The sequence below is a fragment of the Mangifera indica genome, chromosome 13 (genome assembly GCF_011075055.1).
Source record: "Mangifera indica cultivar Alphonso chromosome 13, CATAS_Mindica_2.1, whole genome shotgun sequence".
Classification (NCBI taxonomy): Eukaryota; Viridiplantae; Streptophyta; class Magnoliopsida; order Sapindales; family Anacardiaceae; genus Mangifera; species Mangifera indica.
The window spans coordinates 3,109,519-3,133,018 of record NC_058149.1 but is presented as its reverse complement, the minus strand read 5'-3'; the positions used below and the strand labels follow the sequence as shown (position 1 = coordinate 3,133,018).

The 23,500-nt window shown below is 34.5% G+C and overlaps 1 pseudogene; it reads left to right on the top strand.

Moving 5' to 3' along the window:
- The first annotated feature begins 2,407 nt into the window (after window positions 1-2,407).
- On the top strand, window positions 2,408-18,968 carry LOC123194955 (annotated as a pseudogene).
- Window positions 18,969-23,500: the final 4,532 nt, after the last annotated feature.

Here is a 23,500-nt window from a genome sequence, read left to right as displayed (position 1 = left end):
TGTGTTATATTAATAATATAGTATTTAATATTTGAAGAATCAAAACAAATATCTATAAAGTTAAATAACTATCTATCAAAACCACTGGTTTAGTATAAAGATATTGAAAATTTTACAACTCAGATATGTCGCTATACAAAATTACCATTTATTTAAACCCTTTAACATTTTTATCACAAATTCAATAGAATTTGTAAAATGCCACTCATTTGACCAGGCATAATAAATGACACTGTTTACTCATGAAACTGAAAACACAGGCAATATTCTTCAATGCACAAATGATATACAAAGCACTTATACATTCTGATTGAGATGTAATAGCTAATGTAGACGATGACTCAAACAATCAACATCTATCATGACAACGACCAATGACAACGCAAACAATCGACACTGATGACGTTCCAATGGCAAGCTAGGTTAGTTCTTTTCATTTGGAACGATTGTTGATGATGGAAACCTTTTTTTTGTTTAGGTTAGATTTAGGGTTTAGGTATAAACAAAATTTTGAAAAATCTTGGTTAGAAATAAAAGGTTTTTGTTGGTTGATAAGTTGGTTATGATGTGAAAGCGTTTACGGTTGATATGTTGGTTGTGATGTAGTTGGATTTGCATGAGTTTCGTAGGAAGAACAAATAGGCAACCTCACCTAGCCTATGGTTTTGTAGGAAGAACAAATAGGCAACCTTGCTTTTATGCCATTGTTGGATGTTAAATCTAGGGTTTGTTGTTAGGAAAAATATGATTTTTAGTGTCTGAAATTTGAATATGGTATTGATTATGTTGGTTGTGATATGTAAAACTTTAATTTATGATGGCAATTGTTGAAGAATAAGTTAAGTGACTTCGTCTACTAGTGGTCCCCTCACTGCTTTGTTCATATTAGCTTTTTTAATTTGAATTCAATATGTTTACAGTAATTGTTAATACATAGTAATTGATACATATGTCAAGGATTTGCGATCAATTATCAATAAGGGGCCTACAGGTTTCATGAGGTCTATACTTTTCGGGTGTAGATGACACTTCGGATGAAGATGGATACAGTAAGTGTCATAAACAACAAACTTACAATGACCTAACGAGAGAAGTTTTGGACAATATATTTTAGTGCTTCCTTGGATTGGAGGATACTCGATTTAGTGTTGTTTTTATGCATGCGTTGCTACTTTATTTAATTAACTGAGAGAACCCAGTGCAAGAATTATGGTTTAGAATAAATGACATTGAAGTTTGTTTCAATCATGTAGAGTTTGCTCTAATGACTAGTCTAAACTTTGGGCATAATACAAATGTGTCACACTCTGTTGATAGTCTATAAACACATCGATTGAAAAAGGAGTACGATATTTGTACTCTCATTTCCCATAGTACCAAATGTGAGTGAATATATCTTATTATTACTGTCTTTCATAACAATAATGAAAAATGTCTCAAGGTATTTCCCCTTTAAATGTGAAGTGTTGATGCAAATCACTAGACTATAGAATTGAAGAAACCCTATTATCGAACAACTTAATGCTATAAAGAAAAACTGAAACTTATTTTCTATGTTAGTGTCAATATGTGTTATAATTCTTGAGTTTCATATCTCGAGGTTATGATAATACTTAGGTAAGAGCATGAAAGACTTTTCGAGGTTTTCTCATAATGCATTTATAACATATGTCTTAGCGTGCCATGTTTGTGTATATGAAATATCGATCATAAGTTTATCTGCAATGTCAGAAATAATTTCCTTAGGTTGATATATGCGGTTGACCACAAATATTGATTTAAGGATGATCCCCAAAACCTAGGCCTTAGACTATCTGTGGTATAGTAGTATTTGATCCCATGGACAAGTGTGTGCATCCTTTATAAGCCCTAACACCCATAAGCCTCCAACCTCACCTTTGTTGCCCCGTACTTTCCATTTATAATGCTCTACTACATATTTAATCTCCTAGTGTTTCTGATCATAACAACCCACTTTCTATTCAAAACTTGTATCTAAAGCATATCTTGCAAATAATGCTTTCAATTATGTCTTCAAATAATAAATACCAATTACTTGTAAATTATTGTCTCGTTGTGCATCACGATTACTAATACCTGCATTCTCAGTATCCAGTGTAGACTCAAGAACCTATTGAAACAGATTTAGATTTGAAATGTCACTTTTATATGCATAACTTGTAAATGCTTTGTGATGTACGAAACCATAACGTCCCATGTTACACTTGACCTCGTCATTATGTGATTGGTATGACTTCTTTGAACATCTTCTTAGATATGTTCCTAGTAAGTGTTTTCAAGTGTTTTCGTAGAAAGTTTCTATTCACAAGCACTCTCAAAAAATGCACCTTAAGTGTGCATATTACATTGCACTTTATTGTTATTAATATCACCATATTGTAAACAGATGAATAATACTGCAGACTTCATAGATTTTGCAATATTTCATTCCATGTCTATTGCTGCAGGTGTATTTGATGAAAGTGGAAAACTTCTGGGGTCTTCTAGTAGCCCAATTCAAATATGGAAAGAGGGTGACTGTGTTAAGGTAATTTGTTAGTATTGACTGCTTATAGAGGCTTGGGAATCAAGTTGCATTAGTTATCTTTATGGGATCAATAACATTTGTCTTTTGAAGACATCCTCAAGAAGTCCACACAATAATATTAAATTGTTATATTTACAGGACTACTTAATTTTAGTAACAGAAAAGTATATATTATATTTCTTGTACTAACTTAACTTTTATTATATATTGTGCTTTTTTATCTTGAAATCAGCAATCTTCAACAGATATTTGGCTTGCAATCTATGCATCAGTGAAATCAGCTTGCTCCTTTACAGATGTTTCAGGAGAAGAAGTGAAGGGTTTGGGGTTTGCAGCTACTTGTTCACTTGGTTTGCTATAAATATTTTTGAATATTGTTATCTAAAGAATGCTCTTAGTTGTTGGTATTGTGGATGAAAATGCTTCATCATTTTGCAGTTGTAGAGGATGCTGATGGCTCTCTTGTTTCAGTTTCTTGGAGTGGTGATTCCAGGAGAAACATTATTGTATGGATAGACCATAGAGTTGTAAAGCAAGCTGAGAACATCAATTCTTGTAATTCACCAGTGCTGCAATACTGTGGTGGAGCTGTTTCCCCTGAGATATAGCCACCAAAGGCATCTCGATAGCATTCCAACTATCCAATAGTTGTACTTCATGTATATCTGATATCAATTTCTGATATATGCTGAATTTTCATTAAATGGCATAGGAAATATACAGACTTGAGTTAACTGATAGACACCTCAGACAAAATGGATAATTGCTTGGATAACCTTGCTTTTTGTTTCCTCTTGTTAAATGCCTTTGATCGTTAGAGTTTCGGTTAGCATATTATGCCTTTGAGGTGGGGGTTGTCAATCCAGGTGGTTATAAGTTAGGCACTTTAACTTGTTGTGAGATTGAATTGCCTTGGATGGTTCATTCTCTGTTTAGGCTTTGATTAAGTAATTTATTCTTAAAGAATTATAAGGAAGTTGTTCTTTTAATGTATCATTTAACCTTTCCACCCATATTGTGGTGTCTTTTGGTGAACTGGACTTGAATATTTAAAACTTGGTTTGAGAACTTGATTATATAAATCCCTATTAGACTTGGGAAAATTATTGTGGGATGAAATGGGATTTGTTTGGCAATTTATGACAAGCCACATGGAACTCCAGCTATCCAACATTTGTTCTTCATGTATATCTGATATGAATTTCTGATATATGCTAAATTTTCATTAAATGGCATAGGAAATGTCATAACCTTGAGTTAATTGAAATAAATATCTCATAGACAAAATGGATAATAGCCTTGACAGTCTTCTTTTTTGTTTCTATTAGAGTTAAAATATATGTAAGAAGGAAGAAAAACACGAAAGGATCTCATAAGGAGACACCTGGTAGCAAGTTGAGAGGGACAAATGGAAGAAAGCAAGAAAAAAAGGAGACAGTAGAATATCTTTCACCTAGAAAAGGTATAATGCAAGAACGGTTAATGGAGAGGACCAACAACACACTAGGAGCTGAGATGGCAGCGTAAGATTAGAGAAGCATTTATGAAGAAAAGATATAAGGGAGGAAAAAAAAAGAGAGAAGGAGTAGAGAATTGTATGAAGAATCAGAGGGAGGGCTAGGTCCAAAGGGCTGGAAAGTTATTTGTTTTTATTTGTGGTTTTGTGATTCCGATTGCATCAACTTTTGTGATATTTTACGTTCGTTGTATTAACATTGTGATGGAATATCAATAGAGGAACTGAAAGTTATTTTATAATTAATTCTAGAAAAACAATACAATATTTACTTTATTTGTTTTTCTACATCTCATGTAATCCCACATTACAGTAGTGTTACAACTTATTTGCTGTGAGCTTTGACTGGGATTGGAGTCGTCTGTGGGTGAAATATGGTAACCTTCCAAGCAAGATTGATTAGAGAGGAAGACTACCTTAGATTAGCACTTTTTGGATCATCAGGTACGTAACAACGTGGTATCAGAGCCAGACATGACGAGAATGGAAAACCTTGTAGAAATGTTAGAAACAGAGGTGACAACCATAAAACAGAGGATGGATGAGATGAGGGCGCAGATAGGGGAGTTGAACTCTAGAATGGGTCACTTAGGCTCAGATATGAAGACGATTAAGGAATACTTAAGAGATTTAAGAAAGGCTACATTAGGCAAAGATGAAGGGGACAAAGGCAAGGCTCCAATACAATAGGAACCTTCACCTTCATACTCACCGCCAGGGAGAGAACCATCCATACCACCGCCTGAGAGGACTGAAGAGATGGAGGAAGGAGGAAGGGGAGCACACAGAGAACCAAGGGAGAAGAGAGAATAAGGGAGAGCTAAAGAGATTTACTGTACCGTCGACTAGACTTGCCACTGTTTGATGGAGATAGGGCATTGGATTGGTTGGCGAGGGTGGAACGGTATATTCAAGTTAACCGCTTAACAAAAAGAGAAAGGCTAACGGCAGCGGAAGTTTGTATGGAAGGGGATGCACTCCACTAGTTACAGTGGAGGGAGAAACGACAGTTATTTGAAGGGTAGGAAGCATTTAAGAGCGAGGTGCTATGTCGTTTCCCACCACCTAATGACCGAACACCAGAGGAAGAGCTCTTCTCTCTACGACAGACACATTCAGTGAAGGAGTATCACTGTCGTTTAGAGTTGCTTTCAATGGCTATCGACGGGTTATCAAAAGAAAAACAACAGGTGATTTTTATGAACAGATTGACTAAGGAGATTCAATCAGAGGTAAAACTATTTCATCTGTGCTCACTAGAAGACATAATGGAACGTGCGCAACAAGTTGAGAAGAAAAATGTCATTATTGATGAGAAGTATGTCATCTGACAAGAGAGAACCCACCCGAGGAATCAGAACCAACCCAACCTAACCCAATACTTTTCACACAGCCAAACCGACCTAATATCTATCGTGCCCAGCCCATCTGGATCCCATCCAAACACTAGACCCAACTTCTCCACAACAACCAACTTAGTGAATAGCCCAAACCTAACACACACCCGAATATTACATTACCCAGTTAGAACTAACCCACTTAGCCCACATCCTAACACAAATAATTCCCATGTGCCATTTATTAGTAGAACACCTCACACTCCCCTGTAAACTACAGTAAACCCATCCTTCAGAGCTCCAGCGACCTCAGGAGCTTCGACGACATTTCTAAGAAGAGATGGAAATTTTTGACGACTCATAGATAAAGAGTTTCGTGCAAAGGTGGAAAAGGGTCTATGCTTTCAATGTGACGAATGATACGTGTCTAGGCATAGATGTCGATTTCGACAGCTACGAATAATGCTTGTCAAAGAGGATGAAATGGAAGAAGAAGTAAGAGAAGAAGAGGAAGACACGGTGGTCGAGGAGCAAGAGATGGAGACCAATTTAAACGTGAGCTCAGTGGTGGGTTTGGATTTACCCAAAACGATGAAGATGATAGGGGAATTAAAAGGTAGAGAGGTGGTAGTTTTAATTGACAGCAGAACAACTCATAACTTTGTGGCAGAAAGAATAGTGGAGGAATTGAAACTTCCTGTGAAAGTATCTCAGTTTGCTATGGTGTTGAGAGATAGTCAGGGAGTGAAAGGATTAGAAAGATGTGATGGGTTGACTTTATTGATACAAAGGCACTATATCCAGCAGGATTTCCTTCCCTTCCACCTTGGAAGGGTTGATGTAATTTTGGGAGTGGATTGGTTGAGTCGACTAGGGGAAGTAAAGGCCAACTGGAAGCAACAAACTATGAAGTTCACATGGGAAGGGAAAAAGGTTGAATTAAAGGGAGACTAGTAATTGAAATGTTTGGAGGTTTCATTCTGATCACTCACTAAAGCCATTGATGAAGAAACAGAAAGCTACTTGGCGGAGCTGAAGCCATCTGAGGAAAATTTATCTGGACAGGAGATAGAGCAACCAGAAATTGGTAAACTGCTAATGGAATTCAGGGACGTTTTTGGGGAACCTCAAGGACTGCTGTTAAAACAAAATTGTGACCATGCCATCCGACTAATTAGTAGAGCACAACCGCCTAATTTAAGAACTTATAGGTACCCTCATTACCAGAAGAATGAGATTGAGAAGATTGTGTAGGAAATGCTCTCTGTAAGGGTGATCCGACCAAGCACTAGCCATTTCGCAAGCCCCATCATTCTGGTTCAAAAAAAAAAATGGTAGTTGGAGATTTTACGTCGATTATAGAACACTAAACAAAGTTACTATCCCTAATAAATTTTTGATGCCTACTATCGATGAACTTTTGGACGAATTAATAGGCGCTGTAATGTTTAGTAAAATTGATCTCAAATTGGGGTACCATCAGGTTCCTGTAAGGGAGGAGGACATCGAAAAGATCGCATTTCGAATGCATGACGGGTACTATGAGTTCATAGTTATGCCCTTCGGATTAACGAATACACCTACCACTTTTCAAGGAATAATGAATAAGATTTTCAGGTCGTATTTGTGAAAGTTTGTCCTCGTATTTTTTGACGATATTTTGGTGTATAGTAAGGGATTCGAAGACCATCTGCAATATCTTAGGGTGGTATTAAGCTTGCTCAAATACCATCAATTACTGGTTAACAAGAAAAAGTGTAGTTTCAGATGAGATAAAGTGGAGTAATTGGGTCATGTAGTATCGCAAAAAGGAGTGGAGGCAAATCCAAAAAAAATTAGGGACATGGAAAGATGGCCGCGACCACAAGACAATAAAGATTTTCAAGGATTTTTGGGGTTGACTAGGTACTACTATCGATTCGTTAAAGACTATGGTAAAATTGTTGAACCATTCATAAATCTTTTGAAGAAAAATGCCTTCTGTTGGAATGTAGAGGCTCAAAGCAGCAATGGTTATAGTACTAGTATTGGCTATGCTAGACATCACTAAAGAGTTCATCGTAGAGACAGACATATCAGACACTGGGGTTAAAACAGTCTTGATGCAAGGTGGACGACCAATTGCGTTTCTCAATAAAGCTTTGTTGATCAGAAATCGGGGTAGGTCTGTGTACGAAAGGGAATTAATGTCTATAGTCTTGACCTTCCAAAAGCGGTGCCACTACCTTTTGGAAAGGCATTTTAAGGTTTGAATAGATCAAAGAAGTTTAAAATTCCTCATCGAGCAACGAGTTACAGGACATGATCAACAAAAATGGTTAGTTAAAATGTTAGAATTTGATTTCAAAATCATATATTGACCAGGGTGTGAAAATAAGGTAGTGGACGTATTATTAAGAAATCCTAGATTTGTTGAGGAAATTCAATCGATCTCGATACCAAAAATCATAGGGGAGGAAAGCCTACAGAAGGAGATTGAGCAGAATAAAAAATTACAAGAGTTGATACAGGAAATAATATGTAATCCCACTGGGCATAAACACTATTCTTTGCAAAGAGGAAAACTACTATACAAGGGAAGACTGGTAATTCCCCGAGAATCCTCATTCATCCTACTGTTTCTCAAAGAATTCCACTCAACTCCACAAGGTGGCCATTTAGGATTCATCAGAACATACAAAAGAATAACAACCATTCTTCATTGGGAGGGAATGCTCAAGGATATTAAAAAATTTATGGCTGAATGCAAAGTGTGCCAATAAATGAAATACGAAGCCATGTCACCTGTAGGACTTCTTCAACCCCTGACAGTTCTAACTCAAATATGGGAATAATTATCTATAGATTTCATCACGGGGTTGCCAAAGGTGAAAGGGGTCGACATCATCCTAGTGATTATTGATAGGCTTTCAAAATATGGGCATTTCTTAATGTTACGACATCCTTTTACGGCCAAAGAAGTTGTTGAAGTTTTTATTAAGGAGATAGTTCGCCTTCATGGGTTTCCAAACTCTATTGTAACAGATCGGGATAACATTTTTATGAGTAACTTCTAGAAGGAAATCTTCAAAGCTGCAGGTACGTCTTACAAATGGAGTTCAGCATGCCACCCCCAAATGGATGGATAAATGAAGGTCGTCAATCAAAGCCTAGAAACATACCTTCGTTGTTTTTATAGTGGGCAACCGAAGAAGTGGCTGGAATGGATGGCTTGGGTGGAATATTGGTACAACACTTCTTTCCACAACGCAATGGGCATGACACCTTTTAAAGCAGTTTATGGACATGACCCACCACCACTCCTTCGATAGGTCGATGAAAGTTCCAAAGTAGAGGAGGTGAACCAAATGATTAGAGAACACAACATAATTTTAGATGACTTAAAGATCAACTTGTAAAAAAAAGCACAGGAGAGGGTGAAGCAACAGGCCAACAGACATCAAAGAGAAGTTTCATTTGAAATTGGTGATAAGGTTTTCCTCAAGCTTCAACCATATCGCCATTGCTCATTGGCGTAATGCCCAAATGAGAAGTTGAGCCCTAGATTCTACGGCCTGTATAAAGTGATTGATAAAATCAGGCAGGTGGTGTATAAGTTACAATTCCCAGAGACAGTCAAGATCCATTCTGCTTTTCATGTATCCCAACTTAAGAGGCAATTAGAGACATCTTTGAAGAGCCAACCATTGCCAGCTTGTTTAAGTGAGGAAGGTGAACTGATGGTGCAACCAAAAAAGGTACTGCAACACTGTTATTCAGCTCAGGGTGATCTGGAATTGCTAGTTAAGTGGAAAGAATTGCCTGAATTTGAATGCACTTAGGAACTATATTCAAATCTCCAACGAATTTTCCCTCAATTACACCTTGAGGACAAAGTGCCTCTGGATGGGCGGGGCAATGTTAGAGTTAAAATATATGTAAGAAGGAAGAAAAAAGATGAAAGGATCTCATGAGGAGACACATGGTAACATACTGAGAGGGACAGATAGAAGAAGGCAAGAAAAAGAGGAGACAACAGAATATCTTTCACCTAGAAAAGGTATAAGGCAGGAACGGTTAATGGAAGGGACCAACAACACACTAGGAGCTGAGATGGCAGTGTAGGATTGGAGAAGCATTTATGAAGAAAATATATAAGGGAGGAAAAAAAAAGAGAGAAGGAACAGAGAATTGTAAGAAGAATCAGAGGGAGGGCTAGCTCCAGAGGGCTGGAAAGTTATTTGTTTTTTTTTTGTGGTTTTGTGATTCCGATTGCATCGACTTTTGCAATATTTTACTTTCGTTGTATTAACGTTGCGATGGAATATCAATAGAGGAACTGAAAGTTATTTTATAATCAATTCCAGAAAAACAATACAATATTTAGTTTCTTTACTTGTTTTTCTACATCTCATGCAATCCCACATTACATTAGTGTTACAACTTATTTGCTGTGAGTTTTGACTAGGACTGGAGTCGTCTATGGGCGAAATACGACAACCTTCCAGACAAGATTGATTGGAGAGGAGAACTACCTTGGATAAGCACCTCTGGGATCATCAGGTATGTAACAGTTTCCTCCTGGTAAGGAGTTTCAATCGTTAGAGTTATGGTTAGCAAATTATGGCCTTGAGGTGGGGGCTGTCAATTTAGATAGTTATAAGTTCAGCACTTTAACTTGTTCTGAGATTGAATTGCTTTGGATAGTTTACACTCAGTTTAGGCTTTCATTAAGTATTTGATTCTTAAAAAAGTATAAGGAAGTTGTTCTGTTAATGTGTCATTTAACCATTCCAACCATATTGTAGTGTCTCTTGGTGAACTATACTTGGATATTGGAGACTTGGTGAAATAAAGTGCACTTCGGGAACTTGATTATATAAAACCCTGTTAGACTTGGGAAATTGTTTGTGGGATGAAACGATATTTTGTTTGCCCATATATGACAAGCCACCAGAAACTCAGAGTAATTGGTCTTGTTAGGACACCTTATTTATTGCTTGAGCTGTTTTGGGCCTTGATTGATTTGAGTTTTGATACAAATGGGTAATTGTCGGGCAATGCAATGTCATTTGTAATGAGAAAAAAGATTGATTTATGAAGAATGCTGTAAATCTCTATCCTGGCCATCAAGTTTCCCTGGAGCCTTAATTTAAGTTTGTGAAGTTACTGATATGAAATAGAGACATTGACTGGAATTATTCCTAGACAGGAAATAAGTAAAAAACTAATTCTAGATCATGCTGTAGTTGTGCAAATATGAGACTTCTAAGCAAAGCGCTTAGTTTCTATTTGGATAATGCAGTTAATCTGTTATTTCATTGTATGTGAAATCTGATAGGGAATTATGATCTCCATGGTTCTTCGCTCTATCTGTCATGTTTAAAGAAAAAAAATCTTTTGCAGCTTCTATGGGAGAAAGAAAATTTGCAAGAATCTTGGTCGATGGTATTTAGGTGGATGGACTTGAGTGATTGGTTGTCATATAGGTACTTTGAATATGCATGTTACTTATTATTTCTTGATGTTTGGACATCATTACCTGCCACAATGTTAAACTGTTTAATGCTTTAATGGAATTTTTTTTTTAATGCATTCCAGAGTAACAAGAGATGACACCCGTAGTCTCTGCACCACAGTATGTAAATGGACATATCTTGGTCATGCGCACATGCAACAAATGAAAGAAAAAGACTCGAAAAACATGGAAGCTTGTGGATGGGATGATGAATTTTGGGAGGAGATTGGTTTAGGTGATCTTGTAGAAGGGCATCATGCTAAGATTGGTAGGGTTGTCAGTTCTTTTGTTTACTTATTTCCTTGTCTTTATGTAGATATAATTCGCATACTTGGATACGGTCTCTACAAAATTCTGTGGCTTCTTATTGTAATTATTTTAGCTTTTTACATTTACCAAAATTTGTTTTTTTCATTGTAATATTTATATTTTGCATTATATAATATCAGTAGGATGTAGCTTTTCCTGGACATCCTTTGGGTTCTGGTCTTACTCCTGCTACTGTACAAGCAAGAAATTTTGAATTGAAGATTTCACATTGATTTCAAATGGCTTTCCCTTGAGGTCTTTTGTCAAAGCAAACACATTTGTTTAGATATATTGTAAGCATGTACTTTCTATGTTCCTTGATTCCAAGTGGCGCTCTCTTGAGGGGTGTACTGCATTTGTTTAGATATATTCCAAGTACATTTTATGTTTCGCCTCTCCCATCCCTTTATTAAACAAACCCGCTTTCAACACATACAGACACCTATTTGCATTCAACAGGGGTGTCTTCTTCCTTCCCTCGGTTGAGCAATTTCTGATGACTTTCAGATGAAGAATATAAATCTAAGGTAGAAAAGGGATTTTGCTTTTACTATGATGAAAATTTTGCTCTGGGCCATCACTGTCGATTTCGCCAATTAAGAGTTATGATAGTTGGAAAAGAGGAAGGAGAAGACAACACAAGAGAGGCGGTAGAGGGCTAACCTTCAGAGGAAATGCTAGAAGAAGAAGCTAACTTGAATAGTAACTCGGTGGTAGAGACTGATTCACCCTAAACTATAAAATTATTAGGGAAAATCAATGATAGAGAGGTAATGATTTTGGTGGACAGTGGAGCCACCATAATTTTCTTTTTGAGACACTAGTGCAAGAGTTGGATTTGGCGGTCCAAGCGGCGAAATATTCTATGGTATTGGGTGATAACCAAAAGATTCAGAGAGTAAGGCGTTGTGAAGGAATAGAGCTGTTGCTGCTAGGGCTTTCAATACAACTGAATTTTCTTCCTTTCCCGTTAGGAGGGTAGATGTTATTCTGGTTGTTGAATGGTTGAAGAAATTGGGGGAGGTCAAAATTAATTAGAATAATCTTCCAATGAAATTTTGGTGGGAAGGCAAAATGGTGGAACTAATAGGGAATTCTTCTCTTGTTAAATTGGAAACTTCTCTTAAGACTGTATGTAAATTGATGAGCGACAAAGGTCATGGATTTTGGGTTGAGTTAGCTGCAATGACTGAACATGAAGACACTGTAGAACTTGTTGAAAGTCTAGAGATTACTAAAATTTTGTGGGAATTCAGAGCTCTTTTTAAGGAACCTTAAGGGCTCCCACTGTATTGGAGCTATGACTATGCTATCCGATTGTTGTCTGGCTCCTAACCTCCAATCTGCGACCTTACCACTATCCATATTATCAAAGAATGAGATTGAAAAAATAGTGAAAGAAATGCTAGCTACAGGGGTTATACGACCAAGTGTGAGTCCCTTCTCCAACCTTGTGATTTTAGTCCAAAAAAAGGATAGAGGATGATGGTTCTGCGTCGACTACCAAGCACTCAATCACATAACCATTCCAGACAAGTTTTTGATTCCCACTATTGATGAATTATTGGATAAGCTAAGAGGGGCCGAGGTATCTAGTAAGTTGGACTTAAGGTCGGGATATCACCAAATAAGAGTTCAAGATGAAGACGTTGAAAAAACGACCTTTTGAACTCACGAAGGACACTATGAATTTATGGTCATGTCGTTCGGGCTAACAAACACCCCAGCCACCTTCCAAAGCTTAATGAACAAGATTTTCAAACCCATCTATGGAGATTTGTCCTTGTTTTCTTTGACAACATATCGGTTTACAACAAAAGTTTATAAGAGCATTTAAAGCATTTAAGGATCATTTTATAGCTACTGCAGGATCACAATCTGGTGGTAAACAGAAAAAAATGTTTGTTCGAGCAGAATCAGATAGAATACTTGGGGCATATCGTTTCCAAAGAGGGGGTTGAAGCTGATCCAAGCAAAATAAAAGATATGGAATTGTGGCCTGTTCCATGTGACCTAAGAGATTTGAGAGGCTTTTTAGGATTAATGGGTTACTATCGCAAGTTTGTAAAGAGTTACTGACGAATTGCCGAACCCTTAACAAATTTATTAAAGAAAAATGCCTTTCATTGGGGACCCGAATCACAGTGAGCCCTCGAAGCACTCAAGGTCGCAATGATTATAGTCCTTATTTTGGCCATTCCAGGTTTTTCCAAACAATTTATAATTGAGACGGATGCATCCAGAGCAAGATTGGGAGCTATCCTCATGCAAGAAGGCCGACCTATAGCATACTTAAGCAAAGCCCTTTCGTTAAGAAATCGTGGCAAATCGGTGTATGAGAGAGAATTAATGGTAATAGTTTTGGCCTTCTAGAAATGGCGTCATTACCTTCTCGGGAGGCATTTCAAGATTTGAACGGACCAAAAAAGCTTAAGGTTCCTGACAGAGCAAAAGATCACAGGTCATGAGCAGCAAAAGTGGCTAATAAAAATGTTAGGATTTGATTTTGAAATCATATATCATCCTAGATGCGAGAACAAGGTTGCTGATGCCTTGTCGAGGAACTCGAAGTTTGCTTTAGAAATTGCAACAGTGATGGTGGTTCAAATGGAGGGAGCCGACAACTTGCAACATGAAGTAGAAAAGGACGAAAAACTCCAAGGTATTATTCATGATTTGTTATCTAGTCCTACTTCCCACGTTGGCTACTCTTTGAGAGGAGGAAAGCTGTTGTATAAAGGCAGGCTGGTGGTGCCTAAAAATTCCAGGTTTATCCTTCCTTCATCAATGAATTTCACTCCTCATCTTATGGAGGCCATGTTGGTTTTTTTAAAACTTATAAAAGGCTCAGTTCAGTTCTATATTGGGAAGGTATGCAGAGGGATGTCAAGGATTTTGTGGCCAAATGCGATGTTTGTCAAAGGATGAAATATGAAGCTATGTCGTCGACAGGTTTACTGCAACCATTACCAATCCCAACAGACACGTGGGAAGACTTGTCTATGGATTTTATCGAAGGCCTTCCAAAGGTTAAAAGGATGAGTGTAATTATGGTGATTGTAGATAAACTAACGAAATACAGGTATTTTATCGCCCTACGATACCCTTATAATGCCAAGGATGTAGCAGAGGTGTTTATATGAGAGGTGGTTCTCCTCTATGGATTTCCAAGGACAATCGTTTTAGACCGAGATCACATTTTTCTGAGTAACTTTTGGACAGAAATTTTTAAAATTGTCGAAACCATTTTAAAATATAGCATGACCTACCATTCTCAAACGGATGGCCAAACTGAAGTCGTAAACCGCTGTTTAGAGACGTATCTCCGTTGCTTCTCTTTGAGGCAACCAAAAAATTGGCCTAAGTGGCTAGCATGGGTTGAATATTGGCACAATACGTCCTTTCACAGCTCGATCGGTATGACTCCCTTTAAGGCAGTCTATGGAAGGGATCCTCCTCTTCTTCTGAGATGGGTAGAAGAGGAATTACCCTTTTTTTCACATCTCTCAGTTGAAGAAGCACCTTGGTTCTGCCTTACTTCCTCAGCCATTACCAGATTGTCTCAGTGAGGAATTGGAGCTGCAAGTTCAACCAGAAACAGTATTGATTTATAGATATTACCAACAGAGTGATTTGGAATTACTAATGAAATGGCGAGGATTGCCAGACTGTGAAAATTCATGGGAGTTATTTAATAATCTCAAACACCATTTTTCTAATTTGCACCTTGAGGGCAAGGTGGCTCTTGATTGGAGGGACAATGTTAGGGTAAAGGTGTATGTCAAAAAGAAGGTCAAAAGAGGAAGCGTGACAAGTAGCAGCCAAATGGGAAAGGCAGAAGATAACCTAGTAGGTCGTGAGAGTCTTTCAAATAAAAGCAATAGAAATTATTTGATCCTGGGGAATTCAAATGATGAGGTGGCAGACCATGAGTGGCAGACAAGAGGCAGAGAAGTGGGAGAGTAGATATAGACTTGGAAGAGGGAAGTATGGAGCAGTTTTTTGTGGAAGGTAGATAGGAAGGGAGAGTACAGTCTCTTGAATAGCTGTGTGGAATGGGCAGTTGAGTTGGTGAGGTTATTGTGGAAGTTGTTCTTTTGGGTGAACAGTCTCTACTTAATGTAAATTCTGGAAATCCATACTATAATGCACAGGAACTCTTCCATTTTTTGTAATGAAATCTTATTGTAATGCACATGTACTCTTCCATTTTTGTAATCAAATTCTATTGAATGAAAGTAATACAGATCTGGTTGTTCTGTTGCATTGAGTGATTTGTTTTTCACTGTTTCATTGATTACTATCTCCATTACATTGTGTGTGGTGCTGCTATTCTGAGACTGCTGCCAACTGGAACTGCTTCCTGGGTGGCACTGCTCTGCTGGATTGGAAGCTTCGCACTCTCCAGGTCTGTATCATTCTCTTACTATGTTCTCCACCGGAGTTAACTTGAAAAAACCTGGTCATAGTTTGCTTCTGGCTGTAAAAGATACAAATTTGGTCAATTTGTATCTATGCAATGGTCAATTTACTCTCATAACATAATTCGTGGAAAATTTGTGTGTACTGTCTGCAGCTAGAATCACTTATTTTGGGTGATGAATATAGTGTGTTGCTCTAAATGTAAGTTTTGTCATGGCCAAATGCTGAGAGAGTGAATATTAATGCAAATGGCTCATCTGTTTCTGTTTTCAGCAATGGTGCCTGAATTTTGGCTAACAGAAGGTGGACAGAGTGCAACGGGTGCCTTGTTAGATTACATAATTGAAAATCATGTTGCTTCTCCACGCCTTGCAAATCGTGCTACTTCTCGAAGTAAGATATAAGTTCCTAGCTTTTTCCTGGATGATAATTGTTACTTTAACCTAGTTTGCAGTTAATTTAATATTAATTTAAAAATTATTGCTGCTATTTCAATACTCATCAAGTTTTAGCTTTAGAATATATAGTTTTCTCTATCTTCCAGATTTATCCCTCTTTGAACTACTGAATAGTGCTTTAGAGTCCATGATGCATGAGCGGAAGTCTCCTTTTCTTGCTGATCTTACCGAAGATTTGCACATCCTTCCTGACTTCCATGGAAACAGGTAAGTGTTTAAGAGTTGGCATATGGTTTATCAGATTATAGTACCCAAATATGTATTACAATCCAAGTTTGTGATTGCACAGGTCTCCCATTGCAGATCCAAGAGCTAGAGGAATGATATGTGGTTTGACAGTTGATACAAGTGAGAAACAGTTGGATCTTCTATACCTTGCCACACTACAGGGCATTGCCTATGGTACACGTCATATAGTGGAGCATTGTAATGCTCATGGTCATAAGGTTAGAATACATGCCTAATCATCGGTATGTACATTTTCCAATAAACACTGTTGCAAATAATCTTGATTAAGTTTCCTTTCTTATATGCTCATGTCTTGTATTGTCAGTAGGTTTTTATTACTACTTTTTGTTAAAAATAGTTATTGACATTTTAAGTGGTAGAAACAAAAGTAGATTTTCATTTTGCATGTGTCAGAAGTTTTTTATTGATGCCAGAATATGTATTAATAAAACTTCCCCATAAAATTTCAAGTTGATATTTTGCTATTCAACTGATCATTTGAGGCCTCTCACTTCTCATTCTGTGTGGATGGACTGAGATTGCAGCCCTGCAAATCAGCAAGTCGTTTTAGAGTGACTTTAAGAGGTAGAAAGCAGTTGCTTCAGAATCCTTAGGAGAGGCCACAAACTCTAATTTAGAACCGTTGTAAAAAATATACTACAGCAATCACTATAATCTCTCATCTTCTGTTGATACTGAATTATTAAGACAACTTAAGCACTGATAGCTACATTTATGGTGTGGCACATCTTTACAAAGTTGGTTGAGCTCAGAGTTGGTCAATGAGACTGACGAAGGAGAACTGGTAAGAAGCAGAATCAACTGACTCTAGTCTGCAATTACCTTGAGGCAATTGTGTCTACTGATAAAAAAAGAAGGGTTAACAAAATTGATGAAACTTTAGAACTTTTAAGGAGAAGTCTTGGATTCGAACCTCTATAACGCTTGTGAATCCTCTAATTAATTACTTACCCCAAAAAAAAAAAAAAAATTGTGTCCACTGATATCTAGTCAAAACCAGCCACTCTTCATAGTATCCAAGCCCACTCATGGAAGTTGAGGCATAAAGTACTAATGCTATGATCACTTCCAAACTGGAATAGAGAAAAAAGAAAGCTTTTATTTCACTTACGTCTTCTAGAAGGAACATTTGAGTCATTCTAGGGATTAGCAAACTATTATATTTACCCATATTGACATAATTTTGAGTGAACAAAATGTTTGATGTGGACAATCAATTTAAGTTGGTCATGAAAATCATTGATTAACAATGTCCTGCTTGATCAGTTTGGAAGCGAGGATTGTTAATGATTAACATTTGTGTATGTGTTTTTGTAAGATATGCTGTTAAGACATAAGGTGAGAATTCTTCCGTCAACATTTCAAGTTCTACCATCCTTTCATTTACTTCTTTATCTTGTGTAGATCGATGCACTCCTTGCTTGTGGTGGCCTTGCAAAGAATCAATTGTTTCTGCAACAACAAGCAGATATAATTGGTATCGTTGTTTTCTTCTTAAGTTTTTTCTGTGTCATGTATTTTGTATTTAATTCTGCACAAATACATTTACAGCATCAAGAACTGGAAAAGTCATCTACATTTTGAAGGATGTTGGATTCAAGCCTTATAGGCATTCCTGGACATTCAGCGACGAACTTTGTTAATTTCTTGGTATTAATTGCTGCAGGTTGCCCTATTATACTTCCACGAGAAAATGAGTCTGTGCTCTTGGGTGCCGCTATTCTTGGTGCTGTTGCTGCAAAGAGGTATTCTAGTCTGATTGAGGCCATGAAGGCTATGAATGCAGCGGGTCAGGTATGCATGATAATCCTTTTTTATTTTTTTAATTATCCCAAAGCTTTTGTTTCATTTGTGCTTTGTACAGTAGACTGAGGGGAAAATTTGTCAAGTTCTAAGGAAAAAAAAGGTAGAAAAGGAGAGAGAGAATATGGCAAAGTTTAGAGTGAAATATGCATAATCAATGTTTATTTGTGAATTTATATTTTCGATGCTCTCTTTTTTTTCTTGTTTCTTTCTTTAGGTAAACCGGTATGTATAGCATTCTCAACAAAATTTAAGAAAATCTTTTTCTCTTCTGGGAAAGTTGTCATGTCATTGGTAGGCATCTTTGGCATTGAAAATAATCTTGGTTGGGGGAGTTCCGAGAGTGTAGTAATTGCACGTAACATTAAAAACTATGACGCTGGACATAAGATTATCTGAATAATGTACTTTGGCTCTCCGCTAACCCAGAGAAATATGCCCTTGATTTTAATTCTATTTAGGATGTGCATTTACTTGAAATTCTGCAGGTCATTCAACCATCAGTAGATCCAAAGGTGAAAAAGTATCATGATGCTAAATACCATATTTTCCACGAGCTGTACAAGCAGCAGGTATCTCAGCGATCTTTAATGGCTCAAGCTTTGGCATAGATTTTCCATTGCCTGTGTTCATAATTTATGTTTTATTAAGTTAAGTTGCTTCTTTTCCTTTTCGTAAATATGCCAACCAAAAGTGACATAAATCTGAAACAATTGGAATGTCATGGGAAAATTACTGTTGATTGATTCTCTCTGAAGCTTATGAAACTCTCAAAAACTCTGGATCAGTAACTTTGAAATGTCATGTTAGCAGCATATCTTGATTTCCATTTTCCCCAAAAATAATTTTAGGCTCACTTAAAAAGAGATTGTTTCTTGTATGCAATGTTATATTTGCAAACTCAAAAGCAAAAATGGCACTTTCATATGTTTCTGACAAACTTGTTCTGCAAGGTGACTTTTATCTGTTTTTCTAATTTTTTTTGCTTTGAAATTTTGAAAGGAAATGTTAGCATGATTTTGTTAACATTTTTTGTTTGCTGGGTTTTACCTATTTAATCATTTAATGATATGTTAATTTATTTATATCCAATTAATTGTATTTCTAGAATTTAGTTGACTTTAACACTAGAGCAAATTTAAATATTTTTTATCAGACTCTTTTAACTTAAGAAAATTAAAATTCAACTTAAAAAAGTTACTGTGCCGCAAGTGTTAGAAGAAATAAATAAAAGTTGTTGAAAAAAATGGAAAGAAGTAATAAAAATAAATAATAAATGGTCATATCTTATAAACTAATAAAAAACATATCCTACTCATTCATATTTTTCAGTTTGATTAATTTTTTAATTGAATTTTCAATAAAAATATATTAAAATTATGTTTACTCATTTTAAATATGTAAATTAGTATATATTTAATATGTTGTTATATGAATAGATGATTTTGAATTACAAATAGAGTAATATTTAATCATATGATAATATACATAAGTGTGTATTTATTTGTATATTTAAAATAAGTACGTATTTTTTTAATCAAATATTTAAAATAACAATTAACTCATTATTATTTTACTTTTTAATTTAACAAATAAACTAATAAAGTGACAAAATCTTAATAAAATAAAGGAGAGTATTTCTATAAGGGTGACTTTAGTTTAATATATTAAGAGAATTACAATAATATAATATTTCAGTATTTTTTTAATATTATTAACTATCTATAATAATTATTTATATATATTAATTTATTTAAATATAATAATAATTTTTTTTTCAATTTTAAAGGTATGTTTGATTCAAGTAATTTTTTTATTATTAATAATAAAATATTATCATAAAGGTAAATTAAAATTATATTTGATAAAATTGTTATGTATGAATAATAATTTTGTTTGATTAATAATAATAAAAATACAAAGAAATTATTTTATTTAAAAGTTTTTAAAAGATTGTTCAATAAAAGTTAATTATATTCTTTAGTTATGCTAACATGTTTTATATTTAATTTTATGTTTCGTGTATTTTTAAAATATTCTTCATGTTAATAATATATTAAGATTATTTTAATGTTGTCAAATTATGAAATTAATTAATTTAATTATATTTTAAATTATTATCTTATTATTAATATATATTTATATATAATTTTTTTGTCCTAAAAAATTAATAAAAATAAAATTGTAATAAAATTAAGATTATCTTAATAATTTTTTAATACTTAAGATAGAGGTAGTTTAAAAATTACTTTTTATATTATCTATCACATCATCATTGATAATAATATAAATAATGAAATATATATTACTAGAGTAATTTTTATATACTCTTAAATTGTTGTCTCTTAACAGTAATTTTTTACTAGTAATAGTAATATGTTAAGTAATATAAAAGGTAATCTTTTTACCATCTCATATTAAAAGATTACTCAAACAATCTTATTTTTATTATAATTTTATTCTTATTAATTTTTTAAGACACAAAATCCTTATTTTTAATTAAAATAACTAATTATATCTAACGAAATATAATAATTATTTGTTCTTACTAATACTTATCAATTTTTATCATATATATTAATAATTTATATCCAATACTTTTTAGATAATATATTTTTATGATAATTTTTTATTTTTAATAATACAAAATTACTCAAACTAGATCCATCGTAAAGATATTCTATCTTTACAGTAAACTTCCACTTTTAAAAGTAAAATATTTCTTGAACCACATGCAGAGATAGACTTGCCATGCAATGAGGGTAGTGTTTACCCTCAAATTAAAAAAAAAAAAAATACACAAATAAAATTTTTAAATATGATTCTTATTTTAAGTTTAATGTATAGAGCAATTCAAACTCGTGTGTACAAATTTCCTAAAATTCTTAATTAACTCTTTACTTTCAAGTTTCTAAACCAATTTTCAAAGTGAAAAGTGTTGGACTCTTTATAGTTTTATTTTACAAACACCATTTTTATCATAAAATTTATTTAACAGATTTATAAATTAGTGATTTGTATATATTTTTTTAAATGTCTTTTATTATTTTTTCTTTTTTCATTTAATTTTTTACACACACACACGCACATATATAGATTATGATTATCTTGTTTATATAAGTTGTCTAATACTTTCTAGGTTTAGTTCAATACAGTTCGCGAGATGGGTGGATGGCTCAATTCGTTTTCAAATTGGCTCACAACTTAATTAAAATTATGCCCAACTTAATTGAACTGCAAACTTGAGCCATGAATTCGAATAATAAATTCGAACAATAAATTCAAGTCAAAAGTCAATGTAATTATTTTTATTTGAATTAAATTTGAACTATTTTTAATTTGGTTCAACTAATTCTAGTTGAATTCAACCTAAAATGTATTTTGGCTCGATTTGATTCGTGCTCTCCCTTAACACTGACAAAGTCATAAAGGCTTCTCCTTAGTGAAAATCATAGGTCCATCATTGACCATATGCATCCAATTGATGGATACTAATAGGGCACAAACAAATTAATGCACTATTATACAATTAGGGGATGAAAAATATTTACTTCATTGATAAATTATTATTTCGAATTAAAAGAGATAAATTGTTAAACAATAACAATAGAAGGAAAAAATATACTTACCGTTTAAAATTTGTCTAGCTTCATCCACTAATGTAAAAAAAAAAAAAGTTATATACCTGCATGAAAGAACCAACTTCAAATGTTGTTTTTCTATTTGTACAACCAAAATGGAAATTTTCATCCTCCACCTTAGAGGCACGAAGGGGCTATGTTTCGGCATGGCCCATTGTGTCTGTGGATTGTATCGAGCTAAGACTTATATAGTTATAGGTCTTTCTTATCAGGTTGGCCCACTGAAACATATAAGCTCACAACACGACCCTATGTATATGGGCTCATGCTATGACAATCTTTAACTGGTTGTCCTATTAATTTTATATAAAAAATAATTATTAAACTTTAATTATTTAAATTTTCTTTCAAATTAATAGAATTAAGGATCTTAAATTATAGGTCGATCTCCAAATCACATTTATTTATATTTCTAAATGATGTAAAATCATTTTCTATTACTAATTGTTATATCTAATTAAAAAAAACTTTGTATTTTATTAGTGACGCCTCGATGAGCTTGCTTTTTCAAACTACATCATTTTTACTTACCCTATGCTTGAACCAAGACAATTGTTTCTTATACACTTCATCAATTAGAAGAATCGAGTAACTCGTGTATGTGGTCATCTAATAGTATTCCTTCTCATATTTTTGTTACACCTGCTACTGTTATCATTCCCTTTATATTTATTAACAACATAGTTTCTATTTTATTTTTAACTTAATATGTTCTAAACAAAAAATGTGTTTAAATGATTAGAACGATTTAACTTTTGTAAACTCAATTAACCAGAAATGAATGTAATGTAAACACAACAAGTGAGATCTTGTAAAAACCTTGTAGTTCTTATTATTATAATAACTAGGATGGATTCAAACTCGTCTGTTTAAGCTTGAGAATGAGCATACTTTAAAAAACTAGAAATAAATTCTACTCATACAAGCTCAAATTTGAATTTGAAAATTTAATATTATTGAGTTTCAAAGGTGTTTAACTTGTTAAGTTCACAAACTTGAAAAATTCTATTCAAATCGATTAAAACAACATTATTTTGATTAATATCCATTAAAACAATGTTGTTTTAAACTTTTTTCGCTCAATACTGTAACTAAACTTGAATCAAACTCAAATTCAACTTCCTTCAAGTGAACTAAGCTGTAATTGGTTTGAGGGCTTAAACTTAGCTCGAATATAATGGTAATAGTAAACTTGGCTTAGCACCATGTTCCAGTCAAGTGTTGTCATTATAATTTACTGTAAGACAAATAGTGCACTGTCTTTTACCAACAATATTCTAGTGTCTACTGTCATAGAAGTTACAAGGAGTTTTAAGATCTATGGGTTAATTGTCCAGTACACTGGTTAGTCTCTAAACTATGATTCCAATCATTGATGGGTCAACTTAGGACAAGCTTTTTTGGTTGAAATTGCATAACATGGGTAGATTGTTAGTGGACATTAGAACATGGTGTCGACAGTGGTGTTATGTGATATAGATCTAGAGAGTGAGAAGTTTCCAATCCAGTAAAGCAGTGCTACCTAGGAAGCAGTTCCAATTGATAGCAATCTCAGAATAGCAGCACCACAAACAATATAATAAAGATAGTAATCAATGAAACAGTGAAATACAAATCACTCAATGTAAAAGAACAACCATATCTATATTACTTTCATTCAATAGAATTTGATTACAACAATGGAAGAGTACATATGCATTACAATAAGATTTCATTACAA